We start from the raw sequence: 7,263 nt of genomic DNA, 5'->3' as shown, positions 1-7,263 counted from the left end.
AATACATCTAATTCGTATATCAAAATGATGTCAAAAAGGTAGCAAACTGAACACGTTTAAAACTGTGCTCCCAATTCTTCCACCCCACAAACCTCTCATGGTCTTTCTCGTCATAATAAGGAACAACTTCATCTTTTCATTTGCTTGGGCCAAAAATACACGCTATCATATTTTACTGCTCTCTTCACACCCCTGATTCCAATCCACCAGCAAATAGTGTTGTCCATGCTTTTAAAATACATGCAGAGGCCGGGCGCAGTGGCTCACGCCTGTAATCCTAGCTCTCTGGGAGGCCGAGGCGGGCGGATTGTTTGAGCTCAGGAGTCCGAGACCAGCCTGAGCAAGAGCGATACCCCGTCTCTACTAAAAAATAGAAAGAACTTAATCGGACAACTAAAAACATATAGAAAAATAAAATTAGCCGGGCATGGTGGCGCATGCCTGTAGTCCCAGCTACTTGGGAGGCTGAGGCAGGGGGATCGCTTGAGTCCAGGAGTTTGAGGTTGCTGTGAGCGAGGATGACTCCACGGCACTCTACCCTGGGCAACACAGTGAGACTCTGTTTAAAAAAAAAAATACATGCAGAACCTATTTTGCACCACCTCCATGGTATCAGGTTTACATTGCCATCATTTCCCCCTCTGGAGTATTGCAGCAGCCTATTAATTGATCTCTCTGCCTCTACCCTTGTGTTCTAACTGTCCATTCTCCATCCAGAAGCCAAATTGGTATTTCTAAAACATATATTAATGTCACTCCTCTATTCAAATCAAGCCACTGGCACTCCATGTAACTCAGAAGAAAATCTACAAACCTTTCCATAACATACTATGCCCTACATCAGCAGTCCCCAAACTTTTTGGCACCAGGGACCAGTTGCAAGGAAGACAATTTTTCCATGGACTGGGGTAGGGGGTGGGAGGCGGAACTCAGGCAGTGATGTGAGCAATGGGGAGCCTCTGTATAGATGAAGCTGCTTTCTCTCATCAGCCTCTCACCTCCTGCTATGAGGCCTCTTGGTTCCTAAGTTTAATGGAAGACAATTTTTCCATGGACTGGAGGGGATGCCGGGGGTGGGGGTGACCATGGCTCCGTAGCCTGGTCCCTAACAGGACACAGACTTCTACTGGTCAACGCACTGGGGTTGGGAACCACAGCCCTACCTGATCTGGCCACCCCTTCCTGCATTACCCACTCTGACCTCACCTCCTACACTCCTAGCTTTGCTTGTTCACTCCACTCCAGCCACAGTGGGGTTCTTGTTGTTTTCTGAATAGGCTATGCTTGCTTGCATATCCTGGCATTTGCACTTCCTATCCTCTCCCTGAATCAGACCAATCTTCTTCATAAAATACAGATGGCTCCAACAATCACCCTCAAATCATTACTCAGATGTCCCCTTATCATTGAGGCCTTCACTTATAGTTTAATTTAAAACTGCCACACAATCCTAGCACTCTGGGAGGCCAAGGGAAGAGGATAGCTCAAGGTGAGGAGTTCGAGACCAGCCTGAGCAAGAGCGAGACCCTGTCTCTACTAAATATAGAAAGAAATTATCTGGACAACTAAAAATATATACAGAAAAAATTAACTGGGCATGGTGGCACATGCCTATAATCCCAGCTACATGGGAGGCTGAGGCAGGAGGATTGCTTGAGCCCAGGAGTTTGAGGTTGCCGTAAACTAGGCTGATGCCATAGCTCTATAGCCCAGGCAACAGAGCTAGAGTCTGTCTCAAAAAAAAAAAAAAAAAATTGCCACGCACACACTCCCCCACCCCCACTACTACCACAACCACCATCATTGAACATTTATTACCCTCCCATCCTGCTTTTCACCATCTGGTATATGATGTAGTATATTATTTATTTTCTTATTGTCTATACACCTAAATAGAAAATAAGCTCCAAGAGGGGCTGTGATTATTATTTGTGTTTTATAATGCCATATTTCCAGGGCTCCTAGAACAGTGTCTGGCACAGTAGGCCCTCAATAAATACTTATTGAGTGAAGTGTGAACAAGGATCTTGTTATCAGGGACCTTACACTCTGGTAAGGAGAGACAGACCATAAACAAACAAAAATAAGCAAACTAGGACCTATAAGATAGTCATAAGGTTCTCCCATCCTCCCTGACTGTGGGCCTCAGCAGCTCTGGTGGCAGAGGGAGGAGAAGCAGCAGCGAGCGGCTCCTCTGTGCATGAGAGTACCCAGCCCTCCCTGCCAACAAGATGCCCAAGAGCAAGGTGAGCTCATTTGAAGGAGTGGTGAAGGAAAGCCCAAGGGGAGATCGGGGAGGCGGTCAGCTACATCTGCTCCTGGAAAAGTGGAAACGAAGCCAAAAAAGGCAGCAGGAAAGGATGAATCTTTAGACAGAAAAGTGCAACCAAAAGGGAAAAGGGGAGCAAAGGGAATATAGGCCTAAGTGGCTAACCAAGAAACTAAAGATTTACCTGCAGAAAACGAAGAAACTAAAACCAAGAAGAGTCCAGCCTCAGCTGAAGCAGGAGGGAAGGAAACCAAGTCTGATTAATATCATATACCATGTCTTATGAGTGGTCCCTGTCTTTGTTCTTGTACAATCCAGAGGAATACTTTTATCAACTATTTTGTAAATACAAATTTTTAAGTACCATTAAAAACATTTTTAAGAAGGAGGGAATCCCACCTCATTCCAATTTTTGTGTAAGGATGGTTTTTTAAGAGATGAAGTTATTTGCTTTTATTTATTTTTTTGGTACAGCAAAAAAATATTATGGGATATTCATTTATGGGAAGCTTTGACTGTCTTGGGTGCCAGCTTAACTTTCCAAAGATGGGGGAGCTGGTTTTTATATCCTATGAAACAAAACATATTAAATGGCAATGTGGAGTCACATGCCTCTATTTAATGTCCTGAACAATTTAAATTACTTCTATTCCCGTGTTTTTCAGTAGAATTATTTCCCAAAGAAAACCACTCCTTGATCAGGGCTCGCTCTGTCAGCACTGTGTACAACCTGTAACATCGTCTTTTGTCGTGGTGGTCCTGTTTTTCTAATAATTTTGCTAATGTGTTGTGAAAGATTGAAAAATTGAGAATGTAGTGTATATGCTATTAACTTGCTGGGATGTGTAACGGCTTATCAACATTTGAAGATATTGGTATCTGATATCCTGTTAAGGAAAACTTGCCTCGAAATTTTAAGCTAGAATGACACTGGAATGACTGTTTAAAAAAGAATTACAACACATGCTTTTTTATATATTCAGTACATCTATTAAGAATTGTATACAAATTATAATGTCTGTGTACTGACCCTTAATACAACCAATAAAATCTCAATTCTGAAAGAATGCTTTAAAAAAAAGAGTCATAAGTGCTCTGCAAATAATTTAAATAGGCTGACGGGTAGATAGTGCCCAGGTAGCTCTTTCAGATTTGGTGGCCCAGAAGCAAAATGACAAGGAGCCAAGTCACAGAAAGTCCAGAAAGACGACTGTCCCAGGCAGAGGAAATACCTGTGCAAAGGCTTTAAGGCAGGTCCCATTTATGTAATTTCAGTACCAGCAAGCAGGCAAGCAGAGCTGGTACTCAGAGAAGGGGGAGAGTGGTTGGATAGGATATCTAAGAAGGAGGATGTGTTAGTTAGATCATAAGGCTTTACAGAGCAGGGAAACAAATTTGGGTTTTATTCTAAGTGTGAAGGGGAGCCACCAGAAACTTTTAAATGAGAGAATACCTTGATAGGATTTATGTTTTAAGATTACACTTGCTGCACTGCTGAGAATGGATTTGGGCAAACGGTAAAAGTGACTTGGATTATAGCAGCGGTGAAGAGGGAAAAAGAAACAGGAGGATTTGGCCTTTATTTTGGGGGTAATAACAAGAAGTAACACTCACAGAATGTGACCTATGTTTTAGGCACTGCTCTAAGCACTTTACATCAATATAACTCATTGAATCCTCATAACCCTATAAGATTACTACATTATCCTAATTTTACATGTAAGAATACTGAGAAACACACAGCTTTAGTAACCTTGGTTCCATGATTCAAATCCAGGCCATATGACTCCAGGGCCTGTGCTCCTAACTACCGCAGCATACTGTCTGACAAAGTAGAAGAGGCAGGACAAAACTATATATGGATTAGAGGGGGGAAGTTAGGAGAACAGAGAAATGAAGTATATCCCCTAGATGAGGCATGGAAGGAAGGTCTAATTCGAAGGGATTTATAACAAAAGAAGAATGTGATTAAATCTTTTGAATTATCCACCAGCCTTTCCTAGCCATACCTTTTAAACATTTAAAAATATTAAATAATTCTTAAAATTCTTTCTAGGTAGGCTGGATAGAAGACCATAATTACTAAGACTGTTAGGATGGCACAGTCATTGCCAGAGCTGGAGGGAAAGTCAGCTGTTGCCACTCCAGTTAGACTGGGTAAATGCTGGGGCAGTCAATTCACAAAGGGGAGCCAGAGGGTTGGGGGGCAGTAAGTTTGACCCAGATAGACATCATGGGTGATAGTTAATTTTATGTGTCAACATGATTGGATCAGCCAGGGCAAGCCAGTATATTTGGTTAAATATTATTCTGGGTGTGTCTGTGAGAGTGATTCTGAATGAGATTAACATTTAAATCAGAAGTAAAGCAGATTGCCTTCATCAATGTGTGTGTTCCTCTTCCAATCCATTGGAGGACTATATAGAACAAAAGGAGGAGGAAGGAAAAATTCTCTCTCTCTCTCTCTCTCTCTCTCTCTGTCTCTGTCTCTCTGCCTGAATGCTGAGTGGGACATTGGTCTTGTAAGAGAACTCAGATCGAAATTTATACCACCAGCTATCCTAGGTCTCCAGTTTGCAGACAGCAGATCATAGGACTTCTCAGCCTCCATAATCACATGAGCCAATTCTCTTTATATATGTACATATATGTATACACATATATACACAAACACACACTATTGATTCTGTTTCTCTGGGGAGCCCTGACTAATACAAGTGGCTAAAAAACCAGAGAATCAGTTGAGAAGATATGGATTGTCAGCAACAGAATCTTTGCACAGGATGGAAGAGAATGATATGGCAGATTTGGGAGGAGTGTCAGAATCAAGTCTCTTCAAGAGATGAGGAAATTGGATGTCGTAACTTTATCTACCTTTCTTTACCTCCTGGCCTAGCATACAGCCAAACTGGAATCTTGCAGAGAATGCAATTGGTATGGGTGAGTGGTTAGACTAGTCAGCCAAATTAGCAGAGGGTGACATGCAATCAGAAACATAAAACCTGATGCTTTAGGAAGCTGAGCCAAGCTAAAAATGTATTATTTGCCACTTTCTGCATGACAAGTCTCAAAAACTAGATGGAACTAAAAATTCCCTATAGGGATTCTCTACATAGTGCCTCTCTCCATACTCCACCTACCATGCACTGTAATATATTTAATTTTTCTATGCAATATAATTTACTGAGTACATATTATGTGTCAGAGCTACAATGCTATGTAAGATTCAAACATGAAAAAGTTCTGGTTCCTGCCCTCTAGTAGCTTATGACTCTGAAAACTAAGTGGCAAGTGTTCATTTTGAAACCAACCTTTTCTAAAACATATTTTCTTTGTAAAGCAGTTACCCCCATTCTGAAATATACATGTACAGAGGGAACATTTATCAGAAGCAATATCTTTAAATCTCTGATTGTAGAGTTCTAAGAGTGTGTAAGGGGGTCAGCCACATATATCTGCCAAAGGGGCTGCATCATTTCTACAAACTCCTATTTTTTTTAACATATCCAAATTCTTCACAAAAGGACTAAAACATGCATTCATGCTCAGATACCCACAAATATACTTACATATGTAATTCACTGGTTATACAAATGGCTGAACATGCCCAAGATCATTAACATTTATGAAAGCCCAGACCAAGTAGATACTATTGAGGGCTTAATATGTAAATAGAGCAAAAATGACCCCTCAAAAATGTTATCCTCAAAAGATCTCAAACAGGTTCTACAGGCCACTTTTAATATAATGGGGCTAGTCATTAAAATGCAGCATCATCTCCCATAAAGGTGTACCAGTCAACTAGCATTTGGCATCTTTCTGGCATAGATGCTAGGTAAACTCTTGTGCTTCCTTTAACTTTTTCCTGCCCTTGCTAATATAAAAAGGCCTTGGATTTTAAACTTGACTTATTCCTGTTTAATGAGGAAGGGCCAAGTAAACTCTATCTAGATTTAAAACCTAGCCTTTTGGGAGCCCATTGGAGCTTGGGTCTGTGTAGAAGGCATTTTTACTATTAAGTCAATTAATCATGTGCCCATTGGGGAGAGAAAGGGGGAGTTATTCATTCCCTAATTTGAGTATAATTACACTAAATTGAGTTATGAAATCTGTGAGCACCTTTAGACTGGGACCCTTGCATCAAATATAAATAATGTCCCCATGTATGTGACATATACGGCAAGGCCCACAGAGCTAAGAATAAATTGGCGCCAGCAAGTACTATTTAAATGCACACTTAAGAAAACTGGAAGTGGCATTCAGCTATTCTTCTAGGAGTGCTAGAGCTTCAGGAAGTCAAAGTTCCCAGAATCTTATACCTGAAGAGATCTGCTCTAGGTCCACTGCCTTCAGGCTGATGATGCCTCCATCATCCACAATGAATAGGGACCTGTTCACTTATTGAAATTCTCCAAGTTCCTTCATTTAACCAATATTTTTAAAACCAGGCAACCCAGAAGTGTTTTCTGTTAAGGACATCCCATTGCCAGAGAATTGGGTCTGTCACCATGCCCCCCACCCTTGGAATTCACTACCAAAACAGGCTGTTCTTAGTCATTATTACGAAACCGTCTTCAGGAAATGTTCAATGAGGATTAGTTCTCACCAAGTAAAACAAGCATGAAGAAAGCTGAGCCTTGCACTGGGTAATGAGCTTTCTTTGATTGAGGCATATTGCCTCATACTGAGATCTCAAACTCGAGTCACCCAGACCTCTCACTACATCCCTAAGAAGGAATCCCTTCATCCATGATTTACTTATATCCTTAGCCTTTATGATATACAGAAGGCCGCAGAAAGCTTTCAGGATGCTTCTTGGCTTTAGTTTGAATAGTAATTTTAGGGTTATGGAAAAAGCCAGCTAGAGAAGGTACAGTAGTTCCTCCTTGTCCATAGAGGATGTGTTCCAAGACCCCCAGTGGAAGCCTGAAACTGTGGATAGTATCGAACTCCATACACACTATACAAACATTTTCCTATACAAACATACCTAC

General features: G+C 41.2%; 1 pseudogene; it reads left to right on the top strand.

Annotated features, from left to right (window-relative positions):
• The first annotated feature begins 2,231 nt into the window (after positions 1-2,231).
• Positions 2,232-2,533, top strand: LOC105811012 (annotated as a pseudogene).
• Positions 2,534-7,263: the final 4,730 nt, after the last annotated feature.

This window comes from Propithecus coquereli, unplaced genomic scaffold (assembly GCF_000956105.1).
Source record: "Propithecus coquereli isolate 6110/MARCELLA unplaced genomic scaffold, Pcoq_1.0 Scaffold104, whole genome shotgun sequence".
NCBI classification, from domain to species: Eukaryota; Metazoa; Chordata; class Mammalia; order Primates; family Indriidae; genus Propithecus; species Propithecus coquereli.
The sequence above is the reverse complement of the archived record's forward strand: the minus strand, read 5'-3'. Positions and strand labels throughout refer to the sequence as shown.